The sequence below is a fragment of the Lathyrus oleraceus genome, chromosome 3, assembly GCF_024323335.1.
Source record: "Lathyrus oleraceus cultivar Zhongwan6 chromosome 3, CAAS_Psat_ZW6_1.0, whole genome shotgun sequence".
Classification (NCBI taxonomy): domain Eukaryota; kingdom Viridiplantae; phylum Streptophyta; class Magnoliopsida; order Fabales; family Fabaceae; genus Lathyrus; species Lathyrus oleraceus.
In genome coordinates this window covers 201,590,652-201,604,027 of record NC_066581.1, presented here as the reverse complement: position 1 = coordinate 201,604,027, position 13,376 = coordinate 201,590,652, and the positions used below count along the sequence as shown (strand labels likewise).

At 32.6% G+C, this 13,376-nt stretch overlaps 1 non-coding gene across 1 annotated transcript; it reads right to left on the bottom strand.

The window, feature by feature from the left end:
• Positions 1–13,002: 13,002 nt before the first annotated feature.
• On the bottom strand, positions 13,003–13,108 carry LOC127133335 (small nucleolar RNA R71). The gene has a single exon (XR_007807318.1). It is a non-coding gene; the product is annotated as a small nucleolar RNA R71 (small nucleolar RNA).
• Between the last annotated feature and the right edge of the window lie 268 nt (positions 13,109–13,376).

Genomic DNA, 13,376 nt, shown 5'->3' with positions numbered 1-13,376 from the left:
CACAGACTCTCCTCACAGAGCCTCGCCAAGCAAAGTTTCCATAGTTGATACTCCCCCTGCAAGGTCAACTTTTCAAGCAGCCAATTTATTTTTGGTGGCTCATTGGTCCCGGCAGACGGATCATTCCCCACAGAGCATTCAAGGATTAATACAGCGATCTGTTCCCTACCGGAGTTTGCTTCCCCAAGCAGATTTCTTTTTACACCATGCATAACATTTGCATTTGCATGCATATCATATCAAGCATACACATAAGCTGATAAACAGGTTCTTCCAAGCAGACTGAAGAATTACTTTACAACCAAGGTCATGAGATCCAGCCAGAGGATCAAGCGTGAGTGATCCAGCCTGAGGGTCGTTTTGAAGATTCAGCCTGAGAATCGTGTTCCAGTGATCCAGCCTGAGGGTCATTTCAAAGATTCAGCCCGAGAATCGTGTTCAAGTGATCCAGCCTGAGGGTCCATTTCGAAGATTCAGCCTGAGAATCGTGTTCCAGTGATCCAGCCTGAGGGTCATTTCAAAGATTCAGCCTGAGAATCGTGTTCCAGTGATCCAGCCTGAGGGTCATTTTGAAGATTCCCCAGTAAAGTCGCCTACAAGCTTTATTTCCCCAGCAAGCCTAAGTCTAATTGAGGAGTCGTTACAACATGTTCTAGCCCGAAGAATATGTACGAAGCCCAAAAGTGGAATATTCTCGAAGCTGTATATCTAATATGAAAGTTGGGTGTAGATTTCAAAAGAGGGTCAACCAGCGCATGCCTCAGATGCGGGATCCTAATGACGGGAATTTATCATCAAAACAATCCAGATCTAGCCAGAAGATCGAAGTAGATTCAGCCAGAGAATCGAAACAAAGGAGATCTAGCCAGAAGATCGAAGAAGATCTAGCCAGAAGATCGAAGTAGATTCAGCCAGAGAATCAAATTAAGTTCAGATTCAGCCAGAGGATCGACACTCCAGATCTAGCCAGAAGATCAAAGTCAGGTCTAGCCCGAAGACCGAAAATGGATTCAGCAAGAGAATCAAAGGAAATAGATTCAGCCAGAGAATCGAAACGGAGGAGATCTAGCCAGAAGATCGAAGAAGATCTACCCAGAAGATCAAAATCGTATCCAGCCCGAGGATCAAAATTAATATCCAACCAGAGGACTAAATTGAGTATAGGTTCAGCCAGAGGATCGAAACTCCAGATTAAGCCAGAGGATCGGAAGGAAAATAAACAGCGCGGTGTATTTCCGCGTTTTTGTGGTGTTCTCGGAGCGCAAATTTTCGGTCTATCTTTGGTATTCAATCACAGCTCACCCCGTTTGTCTGATAAGTTGTTCGCTTTCATCCTACTCGGTTTAGCTGATGATTGAATAGGGGCAGCTGTAACACCCCAAAATTTGCCCTCCTCATTCATGCATTCATTTAGCATTTCATATTGCATTTCATCATGTCAATCAGAATTAGATCCGAAAAAAAAAATTACAAAAAAAAATAATAATAATAATAATTTTTTACAAAAAAAAAATAAATAAAAATAATAAATAATTAAATAAATATAATATAATAAATTTTTTTGGACTTGGACCTTTCTCAAAAGCCCACTAAGCTACCAATATTAGCCTATAAATACTAGAGTTTCATTGAAACAAAAGCCACACAGAAGAGGAGAAGAAGGGAGAGAAGCAAAATACTCTAAGTTTTCTTGGAACAAAACCCTGAGGAAAAAGATAGTGAGAGAAGACCTAACGGAGTTCAGAGCAGCCTCCAAACCCCGAAGGGAACTCAACTACACAGAATCACCTCTGCCTCACATAAACCCTGAAGATTGTTTTGTAAACCTCACGGGTGCAACTCAATTTCAATCAAGCTCTCCAATCAGGTTTGCCATTATTCCCATTACCTTTGCCCATGGGTTTAATATGTATATGAATGTATAAACAATGCCTTGAATGTTTAACCGTTTAATTTTTGAGTGTATGCCACAGGGTTTGAGTTTTTCTGAAACCATACTGTTGATCATGAAAAAAATGCTTATGGTGTTTCACTAACCCTTTTGTTGAATTTTTGTGAGGGCTCACATGACTTTTGCAGGGATAACTTGCGTGGTTTCCCACTTTATTTGTGGGATAACCCCTGGAGGTTCATTCTGATTACCTGTACTGACTCACTTTTCTTTGATGGCATTAGCTTGGAAGGATCTCAGGGTTTCCCATTCCTCTAATTGCTGTTACTTCGGATCTTTATCCGCGTGGTACTTTTACATTTTTCCCGCATTTTACTGCTTTCCTAGCTGGAAGACCTCGATAGGAGGCAACGTTTGAGCCCCTTGGTGGCATTTTACTTTGAGATACAAGTTTTGTGTTTTGTATTCATATCCCTGCAGGTAGCGCGGTTCCTTCGTCAAGGACTGCCTTTTTTCCCTTGAGCATCCCAAACCCTTCATTGATTTTTCTTCTCCATAACACACGTTTACTCCTTCTACTACAGGCGAGTAAGTCTCCAAAGGTCGAGCATCCGGTAGATTGCGTAGTGACGTCGTTCGCCCAAAACCCAAGCCATAACCCCGTAGTTAGCCGAACTACGTTTTGCTCTGATTCTCAGGCCAGATGAGATACGTAGGCATAAGACGCGATGTCTTAGCGAGCACACATCCCCCAACCCATAGGTCAGCCGAGCTACGAAGACTCTGATTCTCATATTCAGATGAGATACGTATGCAGTGGATGCGACATCCGCGCGAGTCATTTTCATTTAACCTTTTTTTTGTAAACAGCACAAGATAAACCCACACCCTTTAGACAAGAACTACAAAAGTGGATCCCGTAGAGTACTACGGATGCGTAGGGGTGCTAATACCTTCCCTTCGCATAACCGACTCCCGAACCCAAGATTTGGTTGCGAGACCCCGTCTTGTCCTTTCCTTTTTCAGGTTTACTTCGAGCGTTTCCTTTCCCTCCTTTGGGATGAATAACGCACGGTGGCGACTCTTCTGTCTTTTTCTTTCGCCGGTTGTTTTTTTTTTCGCACTGTATTTTTCAGGTTGCGACACCTAGCAAAGTCATCTTTCACTTTCATCTTTCTTCTTGATCTTTCGTTAAGAAGAGATCATTTCCTTTTGCATGAGAAATCACATTCACCTTCGTGTGTTTTCTTTGCCTCTTGCTAAGATTTCCTCATATGCCTTTTGTATGAGGAAACATCATATCCCTTTACTTACCTTTTTAAAGTCTCCTCTACCTTTTGTGGCCGAAAATTAAATCATTTCCCAGACAAGTCATGCTGGCCTTTTGTAAGACGACTCTCTGCATTTCGCAGAAGATTTCAATTTACCTCTATATTCTCTGTTACTTGCTTTTCGCAAATACAAGATGTTCTTATCTTTGTGAAATCCTGCATGAATATTTCAATTACCAGTACACGCCAAAACTTGTTAGTGGAGGCAAAAAAAAATAAAAATCAAGCATACATTGCATACCTGCATGTTGCATACATCATGCATGTCTAACATTTCCTTTACAACTAGTCCATTGTTGGGCTTCCACTCACATGGATTTACATAGAGTTAAAAAAAAATCAAGGCTTCCATCCACTTCAACCAAGATTTACCAAAACTCATTATGCTCAAGACATATATAAGGTAATCCCATGACACATTGTCATAGACCTTTTCAAAGTCCACCTTAACTAGAAAACACTTTTTCTTGTGTCTCTTGGCATAGTCCATTAACTCAATAACTACCATTATCTCAATAACTACCATTATACCATCATACATTTGTCTATGAGCCAAGAAAGTAGATTGGCAATTGGATATTAGACCATATATAACCTTATTCTCTCTATAAGCAATGAGCTTACCTTGATTCTATATAGTCTATAAATCAAACATACGAGCTTGAAATCTTCTAAGCTTTGTGGGATGTTTGTATTAGGAATCAAATCTAGAAAATAAGCAGTCTGTTTTTGGAACTTTAGCCTGAAGATAAAATTCATTCACATACCTCATAATGTCATTCTTTAGAATCTCCTAGCAAGTTTTGAAAATATATATATTAAAGCCACCTAGGCCAGGAAATTTGTCATTATCTCCAAGCCAAATTAATTATTTGATTTCTTCAACCAGGAATGGTGCTTTAAGAATATGTGTTTCTTCTAAACTCAATTAATTAAAGTTTACTCTTTCCACGACTGACATCTTTATGTTTGGTTCTTTAATTCTTCTTTTTAAAATGATCTTTGACTTCCATTTTAACCTTTGCAACTTGAACAATTCTCTCTCTCTCTTTCTCTCTCTCTCTCTCTCTCTCTCTCTCTCTCTCTCTCTCTCTCTCTCTCTCTCTCTCTCTCTCTCTCTCTCTCTCTCTCTCTCTCTCTCTCTCTCTCTCTCTCTCTCTCTCTCTCTCTCTCTTACAAAACCAACAATTTTGGACCCTTAATTTTGATGGTCTTTGGATTTTTGTGGTCTCCTTCCACTTTTGCATACGTGACATTGATGATTAGGATAAAAAAAATATTTGTTAATGATATGTCATTGATGACTAAGATGATTTATTAGTTAATATTTTTTATAGAATAAATTAATATTTAATTATTTTAATTAATATTTTTTAGAAATTAATTATTTAAAATTTTAAAAAGAATTACTAGGTCTAAGTCTAATTTATAACCACATCCATTTCAAGCTTTTGCCCAAGAAGACGTTGGGTAATGTATTATTGATTTTTTAAACATTAAAATTATTTATGAAAAAACGATGTGAGACTCTAGTGCAATTACAAACTTGGATTTGGCAGGGTGCGGCTTTGGCATTTTACATTATATTCCCTCTCTTTATTGATAACTTTGTTATCATTTTTGTGGTGACTGTTCTTCTTGCTGCTCTTAATTTTTGGGTTGTTAAGAATGTGGGTGGACGGATTTTAGTTTGTTTGAGATGATGGAATGAAATTGATGATCTTGGTGAATGTGTTTGAAAATTTGAATGTCTGGATCAAGAGGTGGGTTTTCCTTGTTTAGAACATGACTAGTGTAAGAATGGGTTTCAAATTCTTTATACATGCATGAATGAATCTAGTGTATGCAGTTTTTCCTCTATAGTCATTGGCTCAGATTAATAAGAAAGATTCATGGATTTTTTGGTGGACACTCTACATTTCAGTAAGAAAGTTTATATATCGGTTATAACATGCAGTGATAGTTCAGTTTTTTTAGGTACTTATGGTTTTACTGTCAAAATGTTATTTCGGGACTCTTATTAAGCTGGTTAATATATGTGTGATGTTTCCAGACTTATTCTGGAAGGGTATTACTATACATTGCTTAGTATTAGAAGAATTGGTATACTAAATAAGTTGCAGTATTCTAACTAAATCCATCCGTTCTCCATTCACTTTGGATCTGGATGGGGAATAACTCTCTCAATCATCACACCAAGGTTTTATCTTCTTGTAGTTTTGGTTGCCCACATTGTATTGTAGTTTCTTATGGTTGGACTATGATAAAGTTGGTTCAAAGATGCTTTGGTTAGTGATATATTGTATACATATTTATAGTGTTCTATGCTATTGATGCTCTATTAGTTGCATTTTTGTATTTGTGGCGGGGTAACACATCCATTGTGTTTATTTGGGTGGTTATCTCTTGAAAAACATCAATACACATTCGATTTATAATATAGATCTGAGTAGAAGTCATAAGGAAAAACGGGAATTATGTCCCACATCGTTTTTTCATAAACAACTTTAGTGTTTATAAAAATCAATAATGCAATATGCAATGTCTTCTTTGGCACAATTTTGAAATAGATGTTATTATCATTAAAAATTATTTCTTTTGCCAATCATCAATATCACATATCCAAATTAGAAGGATAAAAAAATGCATTTAAACCTTTTTTTTATTTGCATCTTTGGATATATTATATAAAAAAACTAATTTTATAAAGATAAACTAGGCAAGAATCCGTGGTATGACACATGTTTTGTTATAAATTATTATATTATTATTTTTTTACTTATAAATTATTATATTATTAAGTGTTAGCAAAATATGAAATAAATAATATAATTAATTGATTAAGAAATTTAATGAAATTTAATTGATATGATTAAAATTAAATAACATAAATAATAAAATAATTGTTTGTTATGTTATATATATTTATCAATTAAAAAGTTTGTATCCTATATTTTTTATATTAATAAATGATAACTATTTGTCTGTTATTTTTATATTTATCAATGATGAATATCTTTCTAATATTTTTTAATGTGTGAATCATAAATATTTCTCTAGTATTTTTGTGTATGAGTGACAAATCTAGAATTTTTTATAAAAATATTCAATTTTTTCAAAAAAAAATCCAAAATAATCCATTTTTCAGATTAATTTCCAAACTACCCTATTTTAAAGAGGTGGCGCCAGATGAATTAGCGTATGCTCTCTAAGTTAAAGAGGCGGTGCCAATTAGATTGACTTATACACATGGCATCCATGTGTAAAAAAGGAGAGGAGGCGCCAATTGGTCTGACGCCTCTGTGTATTGCGTAATTTCTTTTTATATAAATACAGGTGTTGTGTGATTCATTTTTCCACATCTCTTTTCATTATATTGTAAACATGGTTCGTCTTCGTCATTGCTATGAAAAATTGATTTATTCAAGAGACAAGCCTCCGATGGCGATGCTCTTCTGGAACATCTGTCTTTTCGAGCAACTATAGAGAGAGTTGGTTTGTTGGTTACACGGAAACATACCTGAAGGCGAAAAAATTAGAAGTATTGAGAGACTTGATGTCTTACTTGGATGAGTGCGAGTAAAAAATGATAAGGAGGCTAGGGAAGTGATGTTTGGACCAAATGATATCAATTTGAATGTTGTAACCAGTTAGAAATGTTGTTTTTAAATGTTGTGGTTATCGCGAAAAAAGTCAACTATTTACCAAAAGTCAACAGTCGTAAAAAATGGTCAGGTTTGAATGAGTCAATTCTACGGACCAAAATGGCCAATGATTAAGACCTATCCAAATATTCATGGACCAAATACCAATGAAAATGAAATGGAATAGACTAAGTGATGAACTTGATGAATACCTAATCATGGATCAATGAACATGATCATAACTTGGATGAACAATGTCAAGCGTGAAACAAAAACTCTAGCAAGACCCAAGATGTACAATGAACTAGGTCATAATCAAAGATTCATGGACCAAACAAAAATGGAAATGAAAATGGCATGAATGACATTGGCCAGATGAAATAGGTTAGACATGGACTATGCATGAGGATATGATCAAATGCAATGCTAGTGATGAATTGAATCAAGTGGAAGTTGTGATGCCATGGAAATGGGCTTGAACTAATGAACATAGACAAACAAAAGATGAACATGTAAGGCCATGAAGTGAATGCTAAACATACCAAAGAAACCTCCATAATAGACCATGAATAAATGGGCCTTGAATGGATCTTGACCAGGCAAGTGAAGCATACACAATGGATGATGCAACAACCATATGGCTACCAAACACCACAACAATCATTTCAATCTTTCCTCTACGCATCATTCACACCAATGTCTCCCTTTAATCGTCCCGATCGCCCTCCAATAACTCAAACACAGTCAAACTACTCTGGCATGGGTCACGAACCCAGCTATGGCAGTAGCGCTTCATTGCATACACAAGACTACGCAGATTTTTCTGAATATCTTAGACAATCTCCTGTAGGTGGTGGTGAAGTTCATGGGCCCTCAAATCCTCAAACACCTGGGATGAATCATCAACATGGGTTAGGTCCACGCGTTCGGGTAGCTAGGGGATGTGGTACCGGAGGTCGGTTAGGTCATCCCGGTCAGCGACATTAGTTTTAATGGTATTCGTATGTAAACGCATATTAATATTAGTATCAATTGGTCCAATTTCGATTTTTATATAAAATGTACGTTGTTTTTCAAAAAAAAATTACACAACACACATAAGTGTCACACCAATTGGCGTCTCCTTTAAAACCTAACACACAGACGCCAATTGGATTGACAACACCATGTGCATAACCCAGTCCAATTGACGTCACCTCTTTAACTTAGAGAGCAGACGTCAATTCATCTGGCGTCACCTTTTCAAAGTGGGGTAGTTTGAGAATTAATCTGAAAAATGGGTTATTTTGGAAATATTTTTTTAAAAATTAGGGTATTTGAGTAAAAATTTCACAAATCTATATTTTATATTTTTTTATATAATAATTAATGTCAAAAGTTTTTATGTATTTTTAAAATCTTAAAATATTAAATGTCTCGTGTACAATTTTATGAAAAATTCTAATTTATTTATTATATTTATTCTTTTTTATTATAAAATAGAAAAAAAATATTAAATTTAACTTATTAGTGACTGACCAAACATTTGTCATTGTAAAACTTCTTAAATTACTTATTGTGTTTTTAAAATAATGTGAAAAATTAAAAAATATATAATTAGTGTAATACAGTTTTATAATTTGTAAATTGACGTTATTATAAAACCAAAATTTTAACTAATTATTTAGTACATACATTTTTTGGTTGAATATTTTTATTTATAAATTATAATTAATTTATCATACGTATGTTTATTTTTAGTATGAAGATAGTAAAAATACTATTTTTTTGTTTGTAAAAAAAACTAAATTTAACTTTAAATATTAGCTCAATTTATTATTTGTATGTTGAAAGGTTTTTTAAGTAACTTACTTTTTGAAAAAGTGAGTAACGAACTTAAAAAATTATAACGTTATTGCTAATATATTATAATTGTTCTTATCCAAAATAAAATATTTGTCGTGCATCAACATATTTCAACAAATTTTTAAGTGATTTATTTTTAATGAGTAGCATGAAAAAAGTCTATAATTAGTATAATATAAAAGTTTCCATTATTTCGTCGATGATATTAAAAAAATCCGAGTAATTGTTTAATGACAAGCATATGTTTTGTATACACTTTGTATGCTCTAATAAATTTTTAATGTTTATTTTTCTAAATATATAATATGAAAAAATTAATGTGTATTATACTTTTTCTCATTGACAATATTAAAAATTATTAATATTTGCTAATTTTATTTTGTAACACATTTGACTTGTATTTGTTTATATAATAAATTGTAATTAATATTTTTTATTTTTATGTAAATAATATAAAATATATTAAATTTAACAAATTAATTAGTGATTAACTTTTTCCTCATGCATTAACGATAAATTAAAATTAACACAAAAAATATATTATTGAATGACTTATTAACAAATATAAAGATATGTGTTAAATATTATAAAGTTAATAAGTTATGTTAAAATAAAATAAAATAACTTATTTACAAAAGTTATAACATACATGTCAAATAAAGAATGAGGGTTATTTTTGGTGGTATGGTGGTTTCTAAAATTTTATAGGTGATAATGTCAAAATCAAAATCTCATATTAAAAAGAGATAAATCTTATTTTATTTTTGTATTAGTTTATATAAATGCAAGAATATGCATAAGCGTGCAACTCAACTTTTGACATTCTTCAACTTTGGCAAAGGAAAGAAGACCCCATAAAAAATCTTCCACCCACATATGGTGATTACTGTTATTGTGTAATTTTTTTTTTCAAAGCATGGTCTCTTACTTCAGCTTCAAGTTTTTTCTCTATATTCCCCAAACCAAAAACTCCCAATACCCACAACTTGGAGAATCTCCAAACATCAAAGTGAAATAAAAATGATCAAAGCAACCATGCATGTGTCATTGGATAATGATAATTGAGAACAAAAAATATTATTAAAAATAAAAGAAACTCAGTTTTCTTTGGTAAAATCCAAAACTATGATTTTTGTGTTCCTTTATAATTTTATGGTGGGTCTATACATAATATATACGTAATTTATTTTTCTTATAAAAGTTATTGTGATTATGGGTCAAAATTATTTTTGCCTTTATACCTTTTCTTTTTATTGATTGGGGCCTTGTTAACAAAGTTGTCTCATCTACTTTGAGGAGTATCGAAATGATCTAAAATTAGCCTTCTTAGAGTGGTCCATTTATTTTAAAGGATTGTATTTCTTTTTCCTTACTGTCACAAAAAATATGTTTCTTTTTCCTATCATAAGGCATGGTAATCATTTCATTTAAAAACATATACAACTCACAAAACATGCAAATATAATATTTGTGTGGACTATGACGTTCATGCATTACTTTTGAACCTTGTACTGATTGCCTTTAGTTTTTTTTAAAGGAGCCAACATTTTTTTTAATTAAAATACTAATCCATATGATAAGTAATAATGCTATTTATTAACAATAAAAAGTAATAATGCTATGATTTTGTCAAATAAATAATAATGCTATGATTAGGCTTTAAATCAAACATCATAGTATGTGTGTGGAGTGTGGAGTTGATCGGTTTTCAATGGGTAACTAACAGCATTCATATTTATTATACTCATTTGAGTTTTTTAATTTGATTCCATTAAAACTTTTAATATATTATATTTTTTAATTATTTAAAAAATTCAATTATGATTTTTTTAATACTCATACAACTCATTGAAAATTTACAATGATCCAAGGCGCCATAGTATTCCCCAAATTTAATTATATATATTTTCTATTCAATTCAAAGATTAGTACCATTCTTTTATATGAGAACGATAGAAAAATACAATGCAAATAGACACATGCATAATTTCTTAGTAAAGTATCTTATCAGGTATATATGCAAATACAATGCAAAGCCACACATATGTATGCACTAGAAAAAGAAGTATCTTATTGTCCATCTACTCATGATTATTGGAGGTAATGAAACCAAAATTTAATGCAAAATTTAATGTTAGAACTCCCAAAACATATCATTTTTATTTAATAAAAATGTCTCATATTTTAATATTTTTAAAGTTAAAACCCATAATTTTGGTATAAAATAAATATCCTTTTAACAAAAATGAAATTAATTAACTTTATTATAAATTTAAAAATGAAATATTAAAAAAACTAATTACACTAATTTAATAAATAATTTTGAATTTTAAAATGTATGAAAAATACATTTTAAAGTAATTTTACTATCATACAATTATTGATTTATAAAAAGACTTCATCTTCAAATCCCGCCTCATATCTCAATATGTTTTAGGTCGCTCCTACCGTCATTCTATTTTAAAAATGTTCTCTTAATCTATATGTTTTGGGTCGGCCAGAAGCTTGAAGTCGTGGCCTAAAAAAACAATAATTTGTCATACTGTATTCTGGATAAGAATGTTACGTTAGAATAGAGAACATGAGATCTCGATCCAAGATCCATCCAATGGTTCTCTGTATCATGCACGTGAAGATTAGTAGTTTATTATAACTAATCCATTATATAAAGGAAGGCACTCAATTTCTTATCAAACTCCATTCATTCATCTTACTCACATACTGACTTGAGCATTGAATTGCTAACCTTACAAGTCATCGAACGACAAATCCTCTATTTTTTATCTACTCTAGTAGCAGATCAATCCCGAATTTAAAACTCTCCAAACCTCTAACCTCCAAAACCCGCCTCTTGCTGATTGAAGATTGCAAGAAGTAGTAGTGTTACTCTCTAGTTTATATTCTCTTTTCATTATTGTCTAGAAATGTTAAACTTGGAAACATGTTTTGTTATATATGACATGCTCACCATGAGCTTAAATATTTATGTTGAGCAATGTGAAGTAATATTTTGTGTGAAATAATGTGATTTGACTGATGTTTTTTTATCATGTGATTTATTGTCATATATTTATTTCTTTGCCTATTCATCTTTGAAATAGGTAAAAGCTTATTAATGTGGAACTCGTGATAAATATACTTGAAAATAGTAGAATATGAATATTTTCTAATTATTTGCTTGAGGGATAAAGAACTACAACCACAGAGGAAAGTCAACTTTATGAAAGACGTGCACTAATGTTAATGTGAGACTTTGGAATTTGTTCCTTAACTTAGTGTCATTTATTTGATGTTGTAGGATTACACCATTAGATCACTTTCTAAACTCATCAGTCACGACAAATCTCATCACACACACACATTAGATTAAAAGCACTAAATGAACCATTGCTCAACATGCCTCTGACACTTGTTTAAACTTGTTTAGTCTCACACAATATTGCTCAACTCTGAATCCATGATAACAAATATTATTATTATTATCTTTTCCTCATGACTATCACAAACTTTAATCTTGAGGAATCAACTTAAGTTAATCAAATCCATGTGGGAAGAATACTCTTACTCTTTTAGCACTTGCTACTGTTGAATTGTGTATAGTTGCACATGTGTTAAATAGAAACCAACACATTTTTGGCACCATTAACAGGGATTTAGTACTTAACACTTTGATTTTCTTTAAAAAATATTTTTAAAAGTACATTTGAGCTTTTAACATTTTCTGTCTGCTAGTGACACGACATATGCGTGATTACTGCATGGGCAGGTTGCTAACCTCAGTTTATAGAGGAGATCCCGAACTAGAAATAAGACTTGGACTATTAAGGAATTACCAGATTTGTCTTAAACAACCAAGAACACATGTCCTTGTTGTATTAATTAAAGACTTAAAAGAGGAATTTAGAGAGAATCATCAAGAAGAAGTCATGTTTGAGACTAACATTATTGGCACAACCAATGATAGGACAAGAAATCTCAAGGACTATGTTGTCTTTGATACAAATGCTATGAAAATTAAATCATTAGGCCTGAAATCACTGTAGCTCATTAAACCATTGGTCAATACTCAAGACCTACTACTGATGTCACTCCTCTCCATTTGAAGCAACTTCTAGAGGTTGCATGAAATTTTAAGATCCCTGAAAATTATGATGCTGCTTTTAGGTTGAGGTTTTTTCCATGCTCTCTAAGGGATATAGAACAAAGTTGGCTCAATTTCTTGAAACATAGTTCCATTTCCACATGGAATCCTTTGACTGAAAAATTTCTAGACATATTCCACATGAATGCTAAAATGAGAATGAAATCACATATTTTAAGCAAGGGGATGAAGAATCCTTATTTGATGCTTGTGAAAGATTTAAAGAATTACTAACGTAATGTCCACACCATTGAATTTCATTAAGTATTTAGCTAGAGACATTCTATAATAGTTCGGTTCCAACATATGCTAGATGCATAATCTGGTGGTGCATTATTGTCCAAATCCTATGAAGAAGCGTATAATATGATTGAAAATATTACTACTAACACATACCAATGGCTAGTCACAAGGGAAACTGTTATTGCTAATCCAAAGAAGCCAGCTGGTGTGCATGAAGTCAGTGAGACCATAGCTTTTGCTGCTTAAGTGGCCCAAATTCACCAAACGCTAAAAAATATGAT